This window comes from Astyanax mexicanus, chromosome 18 (assembly GCF_023375975.1).
Source record: "Astyanax mexicanus isolate ESR-SI-001 chromosome 18, AstMex3_surface, whole genome shotgun sequence".
NCBI lineage: Eukaryota > Metazoa > Chordata > Actinopteri > Characiformes > Acestrorhamphidae > Astyanax > Astyanax mexicanus.
Window position 1 is genome coordinate 21,263,355 of NC_064425.1, and position 23,045 is coordinate 21,286,399.

Sequence of the window (23,045 nt, forward strand, 5' to 3'; positions counted from 1 at the left end):
TATACCCTGAAATATCGTGCACTCCTAATTATCACATCAGGGTTCTACTTTTTTACTGTTTTTAGCAAAAGGAAAATTCACACTGTTCTCATTTTCCATTACATCTACTAGAGACAGATTATATCATCCAGTATCATTTATTTTACTTTAGTTCTGGATATTTGGAGATATATGGAGTTTAGTAGTAGTATCACGAAATTCTAGATCATTGACTTCTGTTACAAATCTAATGAAAATTCTTGTATTTTTTAATATCTCAGTTAGGGGTGTGCCATATCATATTGTATGCAATACTAAAATGTAATTTTCATTTAGTTGCAGTAGGGTATTTTTAAAATGTTTATGTTTTAATTGAATGTTTTGTCATATCGCCAAGAGAATCGTTATCGCAAAAATACCGTAAAATATTGTGATATTATTTTAGGGCCATATCGCCCACCTCTACAGCTTGAATTCAAGAATACTTCAGTAAATCACTGTTTACTATGCTGTAATTCACAAATGCAAATTAAAACCAATGTACCATGCAATAGAGAACCTTATGTCAGCACAACTAGGGTTGCACGATATTTAATTATTAGACCATTAGCCCATCACTCCCTTCCCTTAATAGAAATGTATGATAGTTGAAGTTTAGGAGAGACTAAAGAAATGTTTTGGCAACAAATGGAATTCTCTCAATGTTCCACCTAACCCAGATGTAGTGGAAATGCCAGGACTTTTTCAAGACGTTCTTAGTTCAGTGCCGGAGCTAAAAGGGCTAAAGTTGCTAACACTGTAAGTCAACAGCCACCCAAATCCTTTCAGTAAATACAAGCCCACACACCTCTCTCAATCCGCATCCAGGTCTTTACTAGGGTCACACAGACTTGTTGACATGCTTTAGGGCATTGCTACGCCTTACTGGAAGATAAAATCTGTTGAAAACTGACACCAGATTAAAGTGCAACCTTAATGAAGACCTGGATGAGGTTTAAGAGGGCTGAGAGATCAGTGTGCAGGTATTTGTTAGCAGGCATAGGTTAGGCTTGTAGCTTTAGTGCTAAAGTAATATTTTGGCTGCTTGAAAAATAATGAGACACAACGTTACCAGGTGAATAGAGACAGCACTGATTTGACACTTAATAGCTTGAGTTTTAGGGGTTGGTGATATGGCCCAACAATTATATTACAATATTTGAGGGTATTTTTGCGATAAAAGTAGAATACTGTTGATATTCTTAATTTTAAGAAAACACTACTGCAACACAATAAAATGTACTATTTTATTTAGTATAAGAGTCTCAAGCCTTTAGTATAAACTAAATTAATCTGCACATTTTAGCCTATTATGTAAACAATGGCAACTTAACAACATATTGATTTGCTAATAATGAGGATAAATAATAATAATTAAATAGACTATTTCTGTTTGGAAAATATATGATCCCAAAAATAAAAAAGATAATCCATATTGTTATCAGTTTAAGACCATATTATACCACAAATACAATACATAAATAATCACAAAAAAACCAAAGTACATCATTTTGTAGAAGTAGTAATTGGAATGTTATAACTAATTCACTTTTAAATTAATAATATTTAAACATTGGAAGAAGAAAAAAAAAAAAGAAAAACCCTCAAATGTAAAGGATGTAAAAATTTTAAGGATAAATATATTTTGGCTGATGGACTACATATAAGAATACATAGATATGTAAATACAGTGAGATTTTTGAGTACCAGAAAGGAGAACATTTGTCCTAAAATTTGAAAACGACTTGAATATAACGTATATTTTGGAGCACTGTGGAACATTTCTGTTGGCCCACTTCTTTGTAATGTCTTTATACAATGTAAAAAGCAGGCCTGTCATGAGATCTACTTATTTATTTATTGATATAATAGTGATAAATGTATTTATTGTTAATTTTATACAATGTTTAGCCAATGACTTAATGATAACATATTGTATTACATTTTTAAAGAGCCACTAAACCCTAAACCATATTTTTTTTAAGTTGCAGCTGAAAAGTGTACCTTTGAAGTGATAAAACATACCAGTTTTGTTTTCTAAACGTTTTCTAACCTTTAAAAAAGTTTTTTTTTTTTGTGGTAATGATGTGTCCGTATACATTGGTTCGCAGAAACATCACAATCAGACAATCAATAATACCACCCCCCTGCTGACATCTAACCATCTTTGTCCCAACCACACTGCTGTTTCTCTCCTGCCCTGCCTCTAAACCCATACATCTCTCAGTTCCCCTTCCAAACTATCCCTCCAATTTTTAGCCCTTTTCAAATTTGAGCTAAGGGTGGAGTCAGCTAAAATCCAGGGATTTAGTGCCCCTTTAATGCAACTCTGCATGCTTTATAATAAAAAAAATAGCTTTACAAAATTGACCAATCATTACATTAGGACCACCTACTTTATCAGCTCACTGGCCATATAGGACACTCTGTAGTTCTATAATTACAGACGAAATACTGTAATAATCTTTTTCTCGGCATACTTTACTATACTCTACAATACACTCTACTTTACTATACTTACTATACTATACTTTTACCGTGTTCTGCAACAGCCAGGACTACACAGAGAGCAAGCAGGTATTTTTATTTGGGTGGTGGGTCATTCACAGGCCTGCAGTGACACTGACATGGTAGTGGTATGTTGGTGTGTGCTGTTGTGGTATGAAGAGTGGATCAGACACAGCAGTGCTGCTGGAGTTTTTAAACACTAACTGTCCACTTACTGTACACTCATTGAACTTTAGAGTCTCCTACCTAGCCAGAGACTGAAGAGCTGAAGAGAAGCTAAAGGCATATCTGTCTTAGAGGGCGTGTCCACAAAAATATTAGGACATACAGTGTAACAGCAACTCTTCCTCAGTTACAGTAAGTTCTTGAAATGAATGGCGGCAACAATATCCTACAGCTTCCACGATATTCCCCAAATGTGTTTAATACTCCAGCAGCATGCTCTACAACACACCTACACATCGCCGCTCACTCACAGACAATAGCTGAAGCCTGAAGCTGGATTGTGTTTTAGAGAGGCCTGAAAGCACCACTTACTTTCTTTTGCAGCGGCTCTTTCACATGCCTGCTCAGCTCAGCTCTGCTCTGCTCAGAAGAACAGGAGAAAGGTGTGTTTTCAATAGAGGAGAACGGGGAGGGGGAGCTGAAGAGGGTAGAAAGGGGCACACCAGCGCTTGTGTGGGGGGTTTGTGTAAACGTGTGTGTGTGCGAGTGTGTGGGAGTGGAGCTGTGCTACTCAGAGTGCTCCCTGCTTCCAGGATCAAACAGGGAGCTCTGCCAGTGCATGAAAACAGAATGGGTAAAAAGCCTTAACTTAAACAAAAAAGTAGCCTGGGACCAGGACTACTGCTGCAGCTGCTGCTGTTCTCTACTACCTACTAGCTACTAATCATAGCTCTCTGATCTCACAACTCTGCGAGAGATACAGAGAAAGAGAGAGAGAGAGAGAGAGAGAGAGAAAGAGAGCTGAAAGGCCATTCCAGGATTTTTGTATTTGTGAACATTGCCCACATTTAGTTTCACACTGCAGTTTAGGGAGCGGAATAAAAATCTTAGCTACTTCCTTTCACCAACATGTCTCTTAGAGGTGAGTAATTTGAGTAACTCGATTTAAAAAAATGATCAATAAATTTTCTGTGGCTCGAGAAATCGTTTAGTAAATTTTAAAACGCAGAGCGCGGAATTTATAACGGACTTTTATTGTGAAACTGCGCACTTAGCATTATGTCACCCGTACACAGGAAGCAGGAAGAGGAGGCGGAGGTTTTTGAAGCAGTGGAGCGGAGACCAGGTAAATTTAACTTATAATAAATCAATGAGATTAATATTTATATACCGTAATAACATAACGACAGCGCTGTGGAGTGCTGATTATTATTAATACTGTCTAATGTGTGTGTGGTTAGTTTATTACAAAGGAGACAAGTTCTAGACTTAATACAGGCTTTATGTAATCAGTAATCATCAAACACAGCGCTGTGGAGTTTATAAATAAATACATGTTAAAGTTAGCTGGCCATGAACTTAATGTATTGTCATGTAGCTAAGATGCACAACATAAAGCCAATGTTTATGCTTTTATTATTGATTAATGCCCTATATTTAATACATACAAAAAATCCTAAATTGAAATAATTTAACTTAATTTATTAAATTATTAATTATTAAATTATTACTTTTTAAATGATTAATTATTCTGTATGCTGTGAATTTAAAAATTAATCCAATTGGTCATTCATTATTAAGTAAAATTTCTTATTTTATGTAATCTCTTATTTTATGTTTTATCAGATTACTCGATTAATCGAATCGATTTTTCAGTAGAGTACTCGATTACTAAAATAATCGATAGCTGTAGCCCTAATCGCTCTATACTTGGCAGTTGTAGTTGTAATGTTGAAATGCATGGGTTCAGTGAGGTGCTGTGCTGAATTAGGCATCTCTGTCACAATTCGACTCCCTATGCACCCTTTGCAGACACATGCTGCTTCATGTAGCAGAGGGAATTAAACAGATGTTTTTTTATAAATGAGGATTAATCTACAGTTACAGTAGATACAGCCAGGAGTCACCTATGTAATCTGATACTGCAGCATGATGTGCCTGAGAGTCACAACAAGAGATTTAAGCACCACATTAGGTCATTTTTCTTCTTCTATTGTTTAATTGCTAATGATTGCCTTTACCCTTATACTCCAGACATTGGTCTCAAAGTCTGAATTATCTACAAAAGTGCTTTTACACTGCAAAAAAAAAAAGGATTATATTTCAGTAGATCCTGTTTTGGCTGGACCACATTCTGGAAAGATAGTAAGTAAGAAGAAAAGAAAACAGAGAAAGAAAGACAGAAAATACTACACGCCAAGGGAAGTCCAGCTCCACACTAGTTCTTTTTCTTCTTCTATTGTTTATCAAGTGATGGTAGGTCTGGACTGTTCATCTGTTATTTTGGTTCAGTCCAAACTGAACTGTCTGAAAGCAGGGAAGACATTCTAGGATTCTAGGATCAGAGTTTTATGGGTGCTGAGCACCCAACTAACCCAAAATTTAAAAACCTCAGACAATAGCAGCATAAAGAACTTAGTTTAATTATGTATGTGTGTGCTCCAGCTCAGAATGGAGCTTCCAATTCATCCACGTAAATAACAAAGTGTGTGTGGGTACGGCTGTGTAAGTGTGTGTGTTTGTATGTGTAGTGGGGGCGTTGTTTGTACGGCTGGCTGAGGTACATTTCCTCACTTTCTCGCGCTGATGTACGTCCCTGACCTTGGCCAGGCGTTCTGAAACGTTAGTGTGATCGGGCAAGACGTGTGCTTATCCATTAAGAAGGCGGCGGCGGAAACAGGAGGCGTAAATCCCCTTCACCAGAGAGCTACGCTATGCTGCGCTACCACAGGTGGGAGGAGATGTCAGCGTGGTGCTAGAGGAGGGGGATAGAGTGTGTGTGTGTGTGTCTGTAATGTGTGTGTGTGTAGCGGTTGGGGAGGGATGGGGGGATGTGTGTTAGCGCGCGGGATGCTCAAATATCACGGATCGTGGCTGGAACGAGAGGAAATAAATAATCTTGACTGCAGCTGCCCCTCTTAATCCTTGGAGAGCAAATGAGGCGAGGAGTGAACGAGGGGAGAAATAAATAAACGATAGAGAGAGAGAGAGAGAGAGGGAAGGGTGAGAGAGAGGGAAGGGAGATGACAGATGAAAGAAGTGAGAAAGGAGGGAGGAGAACGGGTGCGAAAGAAGGACAGAGAGCGAGGCAAGAGAACAAGTGTAAGAAAGATAGAAACAGAACATAAAGAGGGTAGAGAGTGAGAGAAAAAGAAACAAACAAATGATAATACAGAGAAGTAGATAATATATGGAAGACAGAGAAAGGAAAGAGAGAAAGAAAAGTTTGAGAAAGTGTAAATAAGCAGAGACAGAGGAAAAAAGGGACAAAGAAAAGAAAGGAAAAGAAAAATCATAGGAGGAAGAAAATTAAAGAAAATAGAAAAAAGAAAGAAAAGAAAAGAAAGAAAAAAAATTGAAAGAAGAAAGATAAAAATAGAAAGAAAGAAAGAAAGAAAGAAAGAAAGGAGAGAGACAGTGTGAAGAGAAAATATTACAGAAATAACAAAAGAAACAATAAAAGAAAGAAAGAAGAGAAAAGAAGAATAAAAAAGATTAAAAAAGAAGAGATGACAGTGCAGACAAGGAGAAATAAAAGGAACATGGAAAAGAATATAGAACAGAAAAAAGCATATACTAAGAAAGATAAAAAAACAAAAGAAAGAAAGGGAAAATATTTTGCAAGAAAAAAAGATGAAAAAAAGAATGAAAGGAAAAAAAAAGAGAGGATGACAGTTTAGACAGAGATAAATAAAGTGAATTATGAGAAGAAAAATGAGAAGAAAAATAATATGGAACAGAAAGAAAAACATATTAAGAAAGAAAGAAAGAAAGAAAGAAAGAAAGAAAGAAAGAAAGAAAGAAAGAAAAACTGGTATCTGTGGGTCAGGTGTGTGTTTGTTTGGTGGCTCTCTGTGGGTCAGGTGGGTGTTTGTTTGGTGGCTCTCTGTGGGTCAGGTGGGTGTTTGTTGGCTCTCTGTGGGTCAGGTGTGTGTTTGTTTGGTGGCTCTCTGTGGGTCAGGTGTGTGTTTGTTTGGTGGCTCTCTGTGGGTCAGGTGGGTGTTTGTTGGCTCTCTGTGGGTCAGGTGTTTGTTTGGTGGCTCTCTGTGGGTCAGGTGTTTGTTTGGTGGCTCTCTGTGGGTCATGTGGGTGTTTGGTGGCTCTCTGTGGGTCAGGTGGGTGTTTGTTTGGTAGCTGGTGGGTCTCTGTGGGTCAGGTGGGTGTTTGGTGACTCTCTGTGGGTCAGGTGGGTGTTTGTTTGGTAGCTGGTGGCTCTCTGTGGGTCAGGTGGGTGTTTGGTGGCTCTCTGTGGGTCAGGTGGGTGTTTGGTGGCTCTCTGTGGGTCAGGTGGGTGTTTGTTTGGTGGCTCTCTGTGGGTCATGTGGGTTTTTGGTGGCTCTCTGTGGGTCATGTGGGTGTTTGGTGGCTCTCTGTGGGTCAGGTGGGTGTTTTTTTGTTGGCTCTCTGTGGGTCAGGTGGGTGTTTGTTGGCTCTCTGTGGGTCAGGTGGGTGTTTGGCTGGTATCTGTGGGTCAGGTGGGAGTTTGTTGGCTCTCTGTGGGTCAGGTGGGTGTTTGTTTGGTGTCTCTCTGTGGGTCAGGTGGGTGTTTGGTGTCTCTCTATGGGTCAGGTGGGTGTTTGTTTGGTGGCTCTCTTTGGGTCAGGTGGGTGTTTGTTTGGTGTCTCTATGTGGGTCAGGTGTGTGTTTGTTTGTTGGCTCTCTGTGGGTCAGGTAGGTGTTTGTTTGGTGTCTCTCTGTGGGTCAGGTGTTTGTTTGGTGTCTCTCTGTGGGTCAGGTAGGTGTTTGTTTGGTGTCTCTCTGTGGGTCAGGTAGGTGTTTGTTTGGTGTCTCTCTGTGGGTCAGGTGGGTGTTTGTTGGCTCTCTGTGGGTCAGGTGGGTGTTTGTTTGGTGTCTCTCTATGGGTCAGGTAGGTGTTTGTTTGGTGTCTCTCTGTGGGTCAGGTAGGTGTTTGTTTGGTGTCTCTCTGTGGGTCAGGTGGGTGTTTGGCTGGTATCTGTGGGTCAGGTGGGAGTTTGTTGGCTCTCTGTGGGTCAGGTGGGTGTTTGGTGTCTCTCTGTGGGTCAGGTGGGTGTTTGTTTGGTGGCTCTCTGTGGGTCAGGTAGGTGTTTGTTTGGTGTCTCTCTGTGGGTCAGGTGGGTGTTTGTTGGCTCTCTGTGGGTCAGGTGGGTGTTTGTTTGGTGTCTCTCTATGGGTCAGGTAGGTGTTTGTTTGGTGTCTCTCTGTGGGTCAGGTAGGTGTTTGTTTGGTGTCTCTCTGTGGGTCAGGTAGGTGTTTGTTTGGTGTCTCTCTGTGGGTCAGGTGGGTGTTTGGCTGGTATCTGTGGGTCAGGTGGGAGTTTGTTGGCTCTCTGTGGGTCAGGTGGGTGTTTGGTGTCTCTCTGTGGGTCAGGTGGGTGTTTGTTTGGTGGCTCTCTGTGGGTCAGGTAGGTGTTTGTTTGGTGTCTCTCTGTGGGTCAGGTAGGTGTTTGTTTGTTGGCTCTCTGTGGGTCAGGTGGGTGTTTGGTGTCTCTCTGTGGGTCAGGTAGGTGTTTGGTGTCTCTCTGTGGGTCAGTGGTGAACAGTTACAGCTCGTTATGGTGATTCTGGTGAACACTGGTCTCTAACCCGGGGTGAAGCTCATGCTCCTGAAAGCAGCTGAGTAATAATCACCTGTCTGTAATCCCCCCACAGCTCAGGAGAACAGCAGCCCCCAAAACATCACATCAACACATGTGCTCCACCTCCCTCCACCATCAGAGTACTGAAGCATACAGTCAGTCGCACGGCGGCCATGCTTCAACCTCCTCCATCTCCCCTCTCTTCCTCTCGCTCCAGGCACAGACAGTCCCTCTCTCTCTCTCTCTCTCTCACACACACACACAGAGAACGCGACGAGCGCCGTGAGTCTCACATACATCTTGCGCGACAGCCAGGAACGTTTTGCACCGGCGGGAAAGAAGAAGCATGCATGCGCCTCTTTCTGCGTTACACGCGGGCGCTGGTTTAAAAATACACCCCCCTGTCTCTCCACGAGGCGGGGATGGTGCTAGCAGTGATGGTGCCACCGAAAAAGCACCTTGTCCCCGGGCTCTGTGAGCGCACGTGCGAGTGTGTGTGTGTTTTTCTATGTGTGTAAGTGTGTTGGAGTGTGTGTGCGCGTATGTATCGAGGCCGAGGCGCGGCATATTCCCATGCTGCACGCTGCTATTTTTCCGCAGTATGGCATCATGTGTTTTTCATGCAGCCGTCGCGCGGCCTCCAACACGTGAGATGGAAGCGAGAGCGATGTAAAGGGAGAGCAGTCAGGGCTAAAACGCATGAGCTAACAGCGGCTTTAGGCTAATATGACAGTGCTGGCAGCTCACTTGCGTGGCTTATGTGTTGAACATATGGTCATGACGATTAGTCTACAATGTCGACTAATGACTAATCGTGTAGGTACTGTTGTAGCGATTAGTCAACAAAGTCGATTAACGACTAATTGCACTGGCCTCGAAGATCGACTAACAACTTATTACATGGATAACGTCACAACAATTAGTCATCAAAGTCAATTAATCACTAGTCGCATGGATTATGTTGCAATAGTTTGTTAACAAATTTGGATATGACTTATCACGTGGATAAAGTTTGCTAGCAAAACTGATTACCGACTAATCACATGGACTGTTTCAATTTTGCGGATGTTTTGTCACAGAACCACCTGAGAAGAAGTCTTCATAGAACATTCCTACCAGGGACCTGTCCTTTTTTCGACTGAAGAAGCTACTATGTAAGATGTGATAGGCTACATTTTATCTTAGGCTCCTCTACTATGCAAGATGTGATAGGATACATTTTATCTTGGGCTCCCTCTACAGGTGTGGAGTGTAATTCACAATTTTACAATTATATCACATTTTTGCTCAAAACTAGAAAGAAGCATATGAAATGATGAAGTAGAGAAGTATTACAAACTTTGACACAAATATGGAGCAAATGTTTATGGAAGAACATTGACTTTCATCAGAAGTATGCTTTGCAACCATAAAACTGAAAAAGTGTTATTGAAAACTTGTTAGTTTTTCACTTTTTGACAAAATGTGAATCTGGCATTTATTTACAATGTGTCCAGTTGTGTTGTTTAAAATATACAGCTCTGGAAAAAAATAAGAGACCACTTAAAAATTATGAGTTTTTTTTATTTAACCAAATTGAAAACCTCTGGAATATAATCAAGAGGAAAATAGATGGTCAAAAGCCATCAAACCAAACTGAACTTTATGCACCAGGAGTGGCATAAAGTTATCCAAAAGCAGTGTGTAAGACTGGTGGAAGAGAACATGCGAAGATGCATGAAAACTGTGATTAAAAAACAGGATTATTCCACCAAATATTGATATCTGAACTCTTAAAACTCTTTATGAATATAAACTTGTTTTCTTTGCATTATTTGAGGTCTGAAAGTTCTGCATCTTTTTTGTTATTCCAGCCAGTTCTCATTTTCTGCAAATAAATGCTCTAAATGACAATATTTTTAATTGGAATTTGGGAGAAATGTTTTTTGTAGTTTATAGAATAAAACAACAATGTTCATTTTACATAAACCTATAAATAGCAAAATCAGAGAATATGAAACTGAAGTGGTCTCTCAAGTTTTTCCAGAGCTGTAATCTTAAAAAAAAAAGAAGATTTTTTCCGCGACAGCAATAAGATATGTACAGTATTACAGAAAATTATTATGGTCAGCATAATCAGACATACCATAAGTTCAGTGTGGGACCATCCCAAGAGCTCATTAAAAGGGCACTGGCTACCAAACACCCGGCACAAATGAATATTATATTATATGGGATATATCCCCTCTAGAATGAGGCCTTCTGGAATATCTCTCCTGAAATGTGGGCCTTGTATAAACACTGTAATTATCATTTATAACACACTTACACCATGTCAACTCCTTCAAGATAATCCTCTGTGTAAATCATTAGTTAAAAGGCAAAGTGTAATAAAGTGCTAAAAATAGCTCTTCAGTGGAACATGACTTAGCAAACCCGTGACATCCATCCCAGTTTAATCCCTCACTGCTTTTCTGGACTGCTGTAATCTGCACAGATCTAAATGAGTTAAACTAAAGTTAAACTAAAGCACATTCCACAGTAATCTTTCTTCATTTTTCTGAAGTTGAGAGGAAGTGAGGAGGATCGGGAGAGAAGGAGAAATGGGTGAATGCTCAGTTTCTGTTCAAGATACTCATTGTCCAGAAAAAAAAGTTGAAACTTTGTGAGTAGTTGTGCCAAACTGTCATGGAGTGTCTACGAATGAAACACATATATATGTGTGGAGGCACTGTGGTCAGCTCCAGGATCATCAAGTGGATCTGCCACACGTCCAGAAGGCCTGGATTCATGGCACTGGGTGCAATTTTGTACTTTATTCCTTTAAACACTGACTTCTATTACTTGTGGTGGGTTAAACTACTGCAGAAAGCTTGATAAAGTGGGTTTAAACAGGATTAACTCTTCATTAACATTACTAACTCTAGATAGAGTAGCTGGCTAAGTGTTAGGGAAATACTTTATTCTGTAAACTATAGTAAAATTGTTATAGTAACTATGTAATAAACAGCTCTGGAAAAAATAAGAAACCATGATTAGTTTCTTAGATTTGTTCTTTGAATATCCATCATATCAAGCTGAACAGTTCAAATCGTTGCACCAAGAGTGGCATAAAATTATCCAAAATGTACTGATGCAAAAATGATCCTGCGCCCTAAATGTTTAACAGTGAATGTGCAGTAAAATATGCATTGAATGAGGAGCCTCACCACTAGAAAGTGCAATCGGAGGGCATGGCAAAAAATAATTGTGACTTTTCAACTAATCAAATAAATTATTGGCAGATTGGTCGACTACTAAAATAGTCATTAGTTGCAGCCCTAATGCTGCTTGCTTTAAAATACACAGATACAGATATATCATGGCCAATGGCAATGTCAGACCTATTCCAGATTAAAAAGATGTGGGATGCTACTGGAACACTCAACCCCTACCATCATAAAATCCATAAGAATATGTTCAAGCCACATGAAATACTAGAAACCTTTTAAGATATCTGCCATGTTGTGGTACATATGCTTTAGATGTGTGTTACACACGACTTCTGCATGTACACCATAATAAATACACAATATATAATGCCAAAAGTATTCGCTCACCCATCCAAAGCATTGAACTCAGGTTGCAATCCTATATATAACCAAGCGCCTAGGCATACAGACTGCTTCTAGAAACTAGTGACAATTTGTGAAAGAATGGGTCGCTCTTTGGAACTTAGTGAATTCCAGCATGGTACTGTGACAGGAAGCCAACTCTGCACCAGATCCAGTTGTGAAAGATGCTGAGGCACATAGTGCACATAATTTCTGCAGAGTCGATTATTAAGGACCTCCAAACTTTGTGGCCTTCAGATAAGCTCAAGAACTGAAGAGCGCAGAGAGCTTCATGTAATGGGTTTCCATGTCCGAGCAGCTGCATCCAAACATTTGGCAATAAAGTGTATGACCACAAGTTACCCATATCAGTCAAATATGGTGATAACCTTCCTTCTGAATAGCACTGCAATCTGACGCTTCCTTCTGGGTGCAAATATTTTTGCAACCATTTCTTTGACAATGATTGTATTTCAAAATATTCTGTGTTCAAGCAGCTTCAATGAGAATCTTCACCCAGACGACTTTCAATGACATATTTATGCTCTTCCCGAGTCAAACTCAACAACAGTGCTAGAAATGAGCTTGAAACCCTTCTCCATAATGACAGCCTGACCCCCACCAAAATAGAAAATAATAATAGTTGGATTCTAGCGCTTTAATTAGCTTGCGCCCGATGATCCCGACTGTCTGATTCAGTAAAGAAAGTTGACTGGAACGAGTCGCTGTTAAAAAAAAAGAAGGCTGCTAGTTTGTTTGGTCTCTCTTTTTTCGGGATAATCTTCGCTGAGTAATTCTTTGTAGCTGCTGCTGTTGGATCTGAGAGCTGTCAAACGTCCATCAAGTGCAAATGGCATGCGAGCAGGGCAAGGTTTTAAGCACGTTTAAAAAAAAAAAAATCACAGTTGTGTGTGTGTGTGTGTGTGTGTGTGTGCAGAAGAACATGCTTTGATCAGAATAGTGAAACATCTGAAAGTGAGCACGTTCTGTCCTTATGACAATACAAACACATGAAAACAAGACCAAATCCCAGGCTGGGGACCTCAGCGACAGAACCCAGCTCAAATCTGTGTCACGTGGTCATCAGTAACCTCGGCGAGCTTCTAACGGATTTGAGGGGCGGATCAAACTCAATCAAATCTCTAAAGCGGGATCTACTCTGCCACTGGACAAAATTTTGAGAGCAAGCCAGAGAAATAAAGAGCTCTGAGAGACTCACACTGAGAGGCTCCTGAATGGTTCTTGGCTTACAGGTAAAGTAAATGAGCTTTCTAGGAAAATAAGTGTAATTAGTGTAATTAGTAATTACTAACATTACTGACATCATGGGCTGGCAGTTTTTAAATTTATCATGTGGTGTTACCTCAGAGGAAGGATGGATTGAGAATGCGCACACTTGTATACATTGTAAGGTGCCATATTGTGAGTGAGGTTGAACAACTCTCTGGTCAATGTGCTCATGGCAAGGCCTTATCGTGCTCAATGTGCTCATAAAAATGTTACTTATCGGATTAAGTTTTGAGAATTGAGGCCAGCTATTCCAACATCAACACACATATCCATCCTCATCAGTGCAGTGTTATTTAGTTCCTGTGAGACCAGGAAAGAATCATGGCACATAATACTAGTTCCTCTATCATGACTTTTGGCATGTCAGTGTATATAAATAAGTTACTGTCATATATGAATTTGCCGTAATTTCTTATTTATACACCATATTGGCAAAGGTCTACATTTACCTGCCTTGAGTTTGGTAATGTGAGGCTTTGATTGATCTGCTCAGCCATGGAAACCCATGCCATGAAACTCTCTATAGAACTCTCATTGTTCTTAAGCTAATCTTAAGGCCACATGAAGTTTGAAGGTCTGGAAATTTAATCTCTTAGTTGGCGATCTCTGTACCACTATGCTCCTCAATATCTGTCATTTTATTATTTATTATTTACAGAGTAAGTTGCCTTCATTCCCAGCTGCTTCCACTTATTCTGTTGTAGTACCACTCTAAACTCCCTGGCTATGGTAAGCAACCATACTGAAGCTCAGTGATTACCTGTTCAGCAGATAAAATAGCCGAGCCAGCTTGCCCGTTTTCATGACTGCAGTAATCTGTTTGCTTGCTTTTGTCTACACATGACTACTGCAACTAATGCAACTAATGATTATTTTGGTAGTCGACTAATCTGATGATTATTTTTCTGATTAGTCGATTAGTCAACGATTATTTCCGCCATGACCTCTAAAAACGATAAAAACAGCTGAACTAAATGTTGTTTAAACGTGGAAGGTAATGATATTTAGTAAGTAAATATGTAATCTTTTGGATAAAAAAACAAGCAAGTTGAGTGTAAACTGTGCGAGTGAGCCATTTACCCATCTACCATTGCGCTTTTGCCCCCAGAACATATTGTGTAATGCAGTACTGTTACAAATTAACGATTAGTCGACAATGAAATTTGTAGTCAACAAATTTCAATAATCGTCATCAATTATCGATGATATCGACTAATCGTTGCAGCCCTATACCTGACAACCCTGAGTGTGGAGATGGAAATGGTTGAAAGGTGCTGGGCAAAATCGAAGGCCACATTTCACACAGATTACCTTGAAGTATTGCACAGGTCAAATAATGATAAAAAAAAAACTGGCCAGAGATCTGCTGACAAGAGCTGTCAGTGCTTAAACTCAACATGTTGTTTCCTTAATATCTCATAATACATACAGTTCATAATCACGTTATAAGATACTACAGAAAATATAATGGGCATTAATGGTCCTTTACAGAATCAATCTATCAAAAGGCTCCAAAAAAAAGAACTAAAAGTGAAAACCAAAACTAAAACTTCTACTGCCATAACTTTTCTTTGGAGGTGCCTTTAATTTTAAGAGAGAACACGCTGGCCAAAGTGGCTCACCTGCAAGCCACAGCGCTGCTCTCTTGAGCACTGCTCTCCTGGTGTGAAAATCCAGACCACCCTCGGAGAAAGTGCTCGCCCCCGTAGAGCTAACAGGGAAGCAATTACAGTCCCGCCAAGACTGAAGGCTAAAAAAACTCCAGATTTACTTGGACTAGTTGGCAGTTGGTAGAGTGGAAAGTGTGTCGATCTGGGCGGGATCTTTCATGTTCCGACAGCTTTCAGGTGACAGCGGGGGTGCTTATTGCCTCCAATGAAGCACGTTCTGCGCAGTCCCGGACAACGGCGCACCATGTTCTCTCTTTTATCACGCCCATAAAATGGAGGCCGAAAGCTCTGCTCCAGATTTCCCTCCAGCTACACGCGCTCTGAAAGCGGACAGGCAAAAGGATGCCTTACCCTGACAGTCTGATAAACTACCCAGCATTGCGTTTCCACAAGGATAGAAAGGCAGGTCGAAAATTGAGTCTACACCTGTTCTGCTATTTTCTCCTGAAGTGCTACTCGCACTCGCGGTGTAAAAAAAAAAACTTAGTAAAGTCGCTAAGTACTGTATTACCGACGGGCTGTGAAGAAAAATAACATCACCTTGCCTTGCTGTTATGACATGTGTTCACTGGATATGATGCTGTATAAAGAATAGTGAATGCATAGTGAATAGGGAATAGTGAATATTAGTGGGGGGGATTTCACATTGAGAATAATGGGCCTTGTGGTACATATAAAAAAAGTTAGTATATGAGAGAGATAGACAGAAAGATAGAGAGGGAGGGAAGGAGGGAGGAAAAGGAGAGAGGAATGCAGCGAGTACAGAGGTACAGTGGCATGAAAAAGTATTTGCCCCCTACATATTTATTTTGCTTTTGCTTTTTCGTCATGCTGATATTTTTCTGATTATCAAAATAACTTTAATATCAGACAAAAATAATCTGAGTAAATATAGAAAACACTTTTAAAATGATAAAAAGTGCTTTTTACATAATAATGATTTGTTTATCAAAAGAATAAAGATAATCCAAACCAATCTAGCCCTCTGTGAAAAAGTGTTTTCTAAGTATAAACTTAATAACTTGGTTGGGCCACTCTTAGAGAACTCTGCTGTTTTTTACATGTTGTTCTGGGTTCTTTTGTGACCTTCTGGATGAGTTGTCCATGCCCTTTTGGAATAATTTCGGTCAGCCGGCCACTTCTGGGAAGGTTCACCATTGGTCCTTGTTTTCTCCTACTGTTAATAATAATAGTTCTCACTGTTGTCCGCTGGAGTCTGAAAGCCTTAGGAATGACTGTTTTTTTTTATCTATTTTCGAATTTCATTAGATCACGACATAATGTGTTGCTTTTAGAGATCTTTTATCTGCTTCATGTTGTGAGACAGGCTCTATTTAAGTGATTTCTTGATTCTACAGATCTGGTAGTAATCAGGCCTGGTTGTGGTTATTACTGAAATTGGACTGAGCTTTCCAAAAAGTGTGATTAATCACAGTTAATTTATGGGGGGCAAACACTTTTTCACAAAGGGGTAGATTGGTTTGAATATTTTTTTCCCCCCTTTAATAAATGAAATCATCATTTAAAAAGTGCTTTTTATATGTACTTAGGTTATATTTGTCTAATCTTAAAGTTGTTTGATAATCTAACAACTTTGTAATAAATAAAAAAACTAAAAATTGAAAGTTAGTTATGAGATTTAATCTGTATTTCAACAAAAGTTCTAAAAAGTACTGACCTGCTGTTGATTATTTTTTTACACATATTTTTTTTTAACCTGCAACATACATGAGCCAAGCCCTGCACCAATGATGGAGTGATCCATCAGTGCAGCAAGCGGTAAATAAGTAATGAAGTGATCAAACAGCATGCCTGGGAATGTCACTAATGCAGTTGTCCACCACTGAATCAAACTGCGTTACACTAATTACGCAAATTAATGGAGACAAACTCAACTCCGTCACACTGTGGCTGTGCTTGCTTAAAATGCTGCATACATCTATGTAAGGTTACAGGTAAGAAGGTCTCAATGAGATTGCCAAGTTGCCAATGACTGTAAACTAAAGCCTAATAGCCAACAAAGCATAACCAACAGTTGGGTTATCATCTGTTTTCAGCTTCGGTGGCAGTGCGCTTTAATACACTCTGCTGTCAACAGCGCAATCCATGCAGTGTGAATTTACTGCGCAATGTAAAATGCTCCTTTGATAGGGACTCTAAATCTCCAGCATTACAGTCCCAATTCATGAATATTTGCTTAGCCTGCTAGATAGAAAGCCTACAGCGTCCGGAGTGTCGCATTTAGAGCTTCAGCAAAAAAATAAAAATAAAAAGAGAGGGAAAAAGAAAAGAGGAGCATATAGCTGTGGAAAAGCTTAGATTAAAATCCACAAACCTTCACTTAGTCATTCCACCTTTGTCGTTTTATATGTAATCATTCCATCACGCAGGGTGAGGCCCACCAGACAAAAGCACCAACTCTTTTTCACAGGCTGTGTGATACTGCTGTAAACATGATTAGCTTAACGATTAACTTACTGAACTAGCTGTGTTACGTACAGCTAGTACGTAACTTTATGAATTAGTCTTGTATAGAACTAGTCTTGTGACTAGCTTTGAAACATACAGAACTAGCATTCTACAGAACTAGCCTTGTAAAATACAAAACAAGCCTTGAACATAAATAACTAACTTTGAACTAGCCTTGTAGCTTACAGAACTGAAACAAAGAACTATCCTAACAACTCACAGAACAAGCCTTGTAATATACAGAACTAGCCTCGTACAGAACTAGCCTCGTACAGAACTAGCCTCATACAGAACTAGCCTTGTAACATATAACTAGCATTGTACAGAACTAGCCGTGTGCAGAACTAGCCTTGTACAGAACTAGCCTTGTACAGAACTAGCCTTGTAAAATACAGAACTATACAAATAGCTCTGAAACATACAAAACTATCCTAGTAACTCAAAACTAGCCTTGTAACATATGGAACTAGCCTTGTAATATACATAACTAGCCTTGTAACATACAGAACTAGCCTTGTGACCGACAATTAGCCTTGTAACATACAGAACTAGCCTTGTGACCAACAATTAGCCTTGTAACATACAGAACTAGCATTGTACAGAACTAGCCGTGTGCAGAACTAGCCTTGTACAGAACTAGCCTTGTACAGAACTAGCCTTGTAAAATACAGAACTATACAAATAGCTCTGAAACATACAAAACTATCCTAGTAACTCAAAACTAGCCTTGTAACATACGGAACTAGCCTTGTAATATACATAACTAGCCTTGTAACATACAGAACTAGCCTTGTGACCGACAATTAGCCTTGTAACATACAGAACTAGCCTTGTGACCAATAATTAGCCTTGTAACTTACAGAACTAGCCTTGTGACCAACAATTAGCCTTGTAACATACAGATCTAGCCTTGTGACCGACAAATAGCCTTGTAACATACAGATTTAGCCTTGTGACCGACAATTAGGTTTGTTCCATACAGAACTAGCCGTGTGACTTACATATCTAGTCTTGAAACATTTATAACTATCCCAGTAAATTGCAGATTTAGCCTTACGTAACATACAGAATTTGCCTAGTTCTGGTATAAGGCTAGTATGTAAGTTACAAAGCTTATAGCAGAACATGAGGAACATGTTCCAACTAGGATTAAAAAGAGGACATACAGCATTCATCCTCTTTACTGCTGAAATGATACATACACTGCGTCGCTGACTTAAAATTTGGAAATTACTTTAGTGTTTACCTTCATGATTAATCGGTTAGAAGTAAAAAAAAAAAGGCTCTCATGTATCACTTTTATTTTATTGGTATGTGTTGTTTTGGAGAGGACGGTCCACTGTTTACTGTGTCGAGTTGCCGCAGAGCAGCACCAGCAGTAATTCCGGCAGCGTGTGGAGCGACTGCGGACACACAGACAGGCATGATAAATCGATGGCAGAATTTCATATTTCGGGAAATTGAACAATTACCGAGTGCGAAAGTGAGAAGCTGTCAACAGAAGCCATGCAAATATCACGCGCATCAGCACGATCCCAAAACAGATGGCACATCGGGGTGAGTGGCAGGTCAGCATATTTGCAGTGGAGTAAACTACCACGGGCTGGTTCCTGGAAAAAACGCTACACGCGTCCTCTTATTGTTATTCAGTCCGTGCGGCAGTCAGGCTCCACGGCGCTTTCGCAAACAACGGAGCGATGGCTTCATTGTGCGCCTCCTCCGTGTCTAAGCGATATGGACGCATGACAACGATACATCCTTTCAACTGGTCAGGTCAGTGCACTGAATCTTTTATATGTTAATCTGATTCCCGCAGTAAATTAGGATTGATCACCACAGCTCTGGGCCATAGCCATCGCGCGGGATCTAATCAGACAGGCGGAGGGGGCGGGGGGAGGGGTGGGGTTGGGTTGGGTTGGGTGGTTGATGCGTAGTGTGTAGAGAAAGAGAGAGAGAGAGAGCTGGCTAGGGCAACAGCCGTCCATAAATAAAAACCATATGAGAAGCAGCGAGCGGCCATAACAGTCCGAGGGAAATCCGATTAGCCTCCACTCGATCCGCAGGTGTGCTTTTAGCCCCCCACCTAAGCAGCCTGCTCACGTGCTACGCTAAGACTTGCCTGGACTATTGTCTGCCTCCAGCAGGGCCACTTGCTCTGTGCTTGCGTCAGGCGGATGTTAGCGAGAGGGTGATGTTGTGGCGGTGATGAAGAAAGAAAGAAAGAAAGAAGGGAATGGAAGAGAGGGTCCTCTGAGAAAGAACTCGCACTGGAAAGCTTCTCCCTGCAGCGCACCCTGTCATAAATTACGCCGAATTAATGTGTCACACTCTCAGATTGCAGCACTCTCTCGCTTGCTCACTCTCCCTCTCTCTCTCTCTCTCTCTCTCTTTCTCTACTGTCTCACTCTCTCTCTCTAATTTCCCTCTCCTTCACATCCTGCCTAATGGATCTATTAACCAAATGGAGACAGGGGTAAATGGTTACACAAGCGGGATTCGGAGTTTGGAGCTCGTTGTAGAAAAGCTGGATGGGGATGGCTTGCGATGGCTGCTGATGTGCTGAGTCAGCCATTTTGTTGTTATGCCGGGTTACGTTGTGTATGCACATGTGTGTGTGAGTGTGTGTGTGTCTCTATATGTGTGTGTGGTAGGTCTTTTTGTGTGTGTGTGTGGCTGAAACTTAATGGAGCGGCAAAGTGATTGAAAATGAAATGATTGGAGAACTCCTAAAGGGATGAGAGTGGAGGGAGCCGCGATGGGAGCGCGTTTAATGGCAAAACACACTCATCTGTCTGCAATGGCGTATAATTAAAGTCCAATTCTAATTAAGCAGCCCGTGTTCGGGACAAGATACGCCGTCCAGGTGACTCTTCGGCTGCCTCTTCTCTTCGACTCACGGAGCGCACAACACCCGGGGAGGAAGGCTCCCCGAAACTCCTCCAGGAGGCATCACTTTTAAAGCCCATCAGCTCCAGATGACAGTGGGCAGTGAACTCACGGCTAGTGGGAATTCACTGCCACCGACGCTTTAAGAAGCTCGCCTCTGCGGCACTGAAAAAAAACCCTTCTCACTTTCCGATGGTTGTCACTGATAGCAGAAAAGATGCTAAGAGGCAGGTTCAAATGGCACTCCCACTGCAGCCTCTATCTCCCTGGCATCTCGGGCACCCACCCTGCGTCGTCTGATAAGCTGACAGCATGGCACAAAGTGCCATGAACAGCTTATTGCCTTCATTGCCCTGCTGTGCCCATAAAAACCACAGATAAGGAGGCTCAAGCAGGGTCTCCAAAATGTAGCTTCTCCAGTATTTGGGAAGGACTGTCCATAACACTTTAATAGGTGGCATTTACAGACCTAGGAGGAAGGACATTGATTAAGAATAACTCGCCCAAGATTAACAATAAAACCAAGAGTGGAAAATATGGGACCACCCATTATTTTATTATGTCAATTCATTTCCGTGCAAGAAAAGACCTGAAAACAAAGACTAGGCATGGAAAAGACTAGGCAGTATTTCCAGTACAGATTACAGAGAATGATTAGTTAGCACCATCATAATATTATTAAAAGATTAAAAACTTAATTGTATTCCTATCTGAATACATTTAAGCAGCGGTGGGCAAAGTACACAACATTCTACATTTGAGTGTAGAGACACCATATACAGCTTTGGAAAAATAAAAGACTGCTTAAAGTTGGTGAGATTCTTTGATTTTACCAAATTGAAAACCTCTGGAATATAATCAAAAGAATTATCCAAAAGCAGTGTGTAAGACTGGTGAAGGAGAACATGCCTAGATGCATGAAAACTGTAATTTTTTTTTTATGTTTTCTTTGCATTACTTCAGGTATGAAAGCTCTGCATCTTTTTTGTTATTTCAGCCATTTCTCATTTTCTGCAAATAAATGCTCTAAATGACAATATTTTTATTTGGAATTTGGGAGAAATGCTGCCCATAGTTTATAGAATAAAACAACAATGGTCATTTTACTCAAAACACATACCTATTAATATATAAAAATCTGAGAAACTGATTCAGAAACTGAAGTGGTCTCTTTATTTTTTTCCAGAGCTGTATATACAGTGAAAAACATGCAACTTTATAGGAAAGAGATAAAAACTTCTTAACCCTCAATGGAAGTCAATGTAAAAAGAGTTTATTTCACATCATTTTAGTAAATTCATTTCTATTGGTCCATTCAACAAGAAATTGTAACCCAATGTACAGTTTGTGTTCAAATTATGAATTAAACTAACAATGAACACAAATAGAGATACAACTTTTTTACTGAACAGAAACAACAGTCACTACATAAACTAGAATTGTGTCCCATGACTTTTGCCATGTCCTACTGAAGCTAAAGAATGCTGTAATGACCTGCAGGAAAAGTGTGTGAAGTTTCCTACATTGAATGTGGATGTCATGTTTTCTGCCGGAGTCAATTGTCTCTTCACATGGACGATTCTAGCCAGATGCTGCCGGTCACAATCATTACCACCCACTGCACTCTGTCTACTATAGGTGATCATGCCACCTATTATGAAAAATCCACAACAGACACATGGTACTGTGGATTAAAGAAAGTTAAATGTATTGCACATTTTTAGAAATTCAGGAAATGTCCATCCATCTGGCATCCAGTACTAGACCTCACTCAACCAGTATTCAACGTCACAACTTACTCTATACAGGTGTGGGCGCTCCCAAGCCATCCAGCCCCTGAGGTAGTAACACTAACAGATCAATTTAACTACTGCTATCCCATGACCTTTGTAAACATCGTATTTAAACGCTTAGATTTAAACACTTGTGTTACTAAAAAAAGAAAAAGCATACATTAAAAAGCAGTAATCGCTGCAAATGTTCCCTTCTTTTTTATAAAGGTTTGAATGTAGGCGTAGAGACTAGGGTGTAAAAGCTTGAAGACATCGCTGAAACACTTTCAACAACTGCTTTCTTTTTCGCAGCGCTGAAGTGCGCAACTGTTGGCATTCGGTCATGCACCTACGGTGCGACATCAATACCAATTTATTCTTTAGACGTTTTTTTTCCCCTCTCTTTGGCTTTCAAGGAAAGGATCAAACCCACCCTGATGACACCTGAGAGACTGTGCAAATCACTCTCACACTAAAAGGCACTCCAGGGGATGAGTCACAGCTAAAAATACCCCAAAACAAAGCACCTGTCTATCAGTCAGCAGAGCAGTGTGTCAGAGAACTGGGAAAAAAAAAACAAAAAAAAAAAACTCACAGAAAACCAAGTTACCTATCGCTCCGGATAGCTGGTGCCAAAACGGTGTTTATATCTTTCATATTTCACTTCCTACACTCGTATTCAGAAATCTGGAGAAGCACATGCTTGGGAAATTAAATTAACTGAGGAGAATTAATTAATTCCAGCAGCCAAGCTCCAACTCAATCCACAGATGAATGTGCTAGTTGCGAGTTTAGAGGTTCATTTATATACACTATATCTTTTTTTTTTTTTTTCCGGCATATGCTGGATTATTAAGCAAGGGGGCCCCCACGCTTGCTCCTACGGGTCCATTCTCTATGCACATCTGTGGAAGCTTGCTTATTACTGCTGGTGCAGGAGAAGCCAGTTATGAGCTTGAATCCCACAGCTGTACTTTGCATTAATTAGCTCGTTCGCTATAACCCTTGAAGGCTCTCCGGCCCCGCCATGCTCTTCAGACACATTTACTGTTTAAAAAATTGCTTCATATGGCGGCGCGAGTCCGTTAAGATTCCAGACCTCGTAAAAATGGCATAATTCCGCTGCAACAAGCAATTA

The 23,045-nt window shown here is 40.3% G+C and overlaps 1 protein-coding gene and 1 long non-coding RNA gene across 12 annotated transcripts in view; one reads left to right on the forward strand and one right to left on the reverse strand.

Annotated features, from left to right (window-relative positions):
* tenm4 (teneurin transmembrane protein 4) overlaps positions 1 to 23,045 on the reverse strand; it is a 332,448-nt gene that overhangs the window by 260,281 nt on the left and 49,122 nt on the right. The gene's annotated exons all lie outside the window — the stretch shown is intronic.
* LOC125782645 (uncharacterized) lies at positions 7,207 to 7,789 on the forward strand. Its single transcript, XR_007425366.1, has 3 exons — positions 7,207 to 7,234; positions 7,397 to 7,494; positions 7,559 to 7,789. It is a non-coding gene; the product is annotated as an uncharacterized LOC125782645 (long non-coding RNA).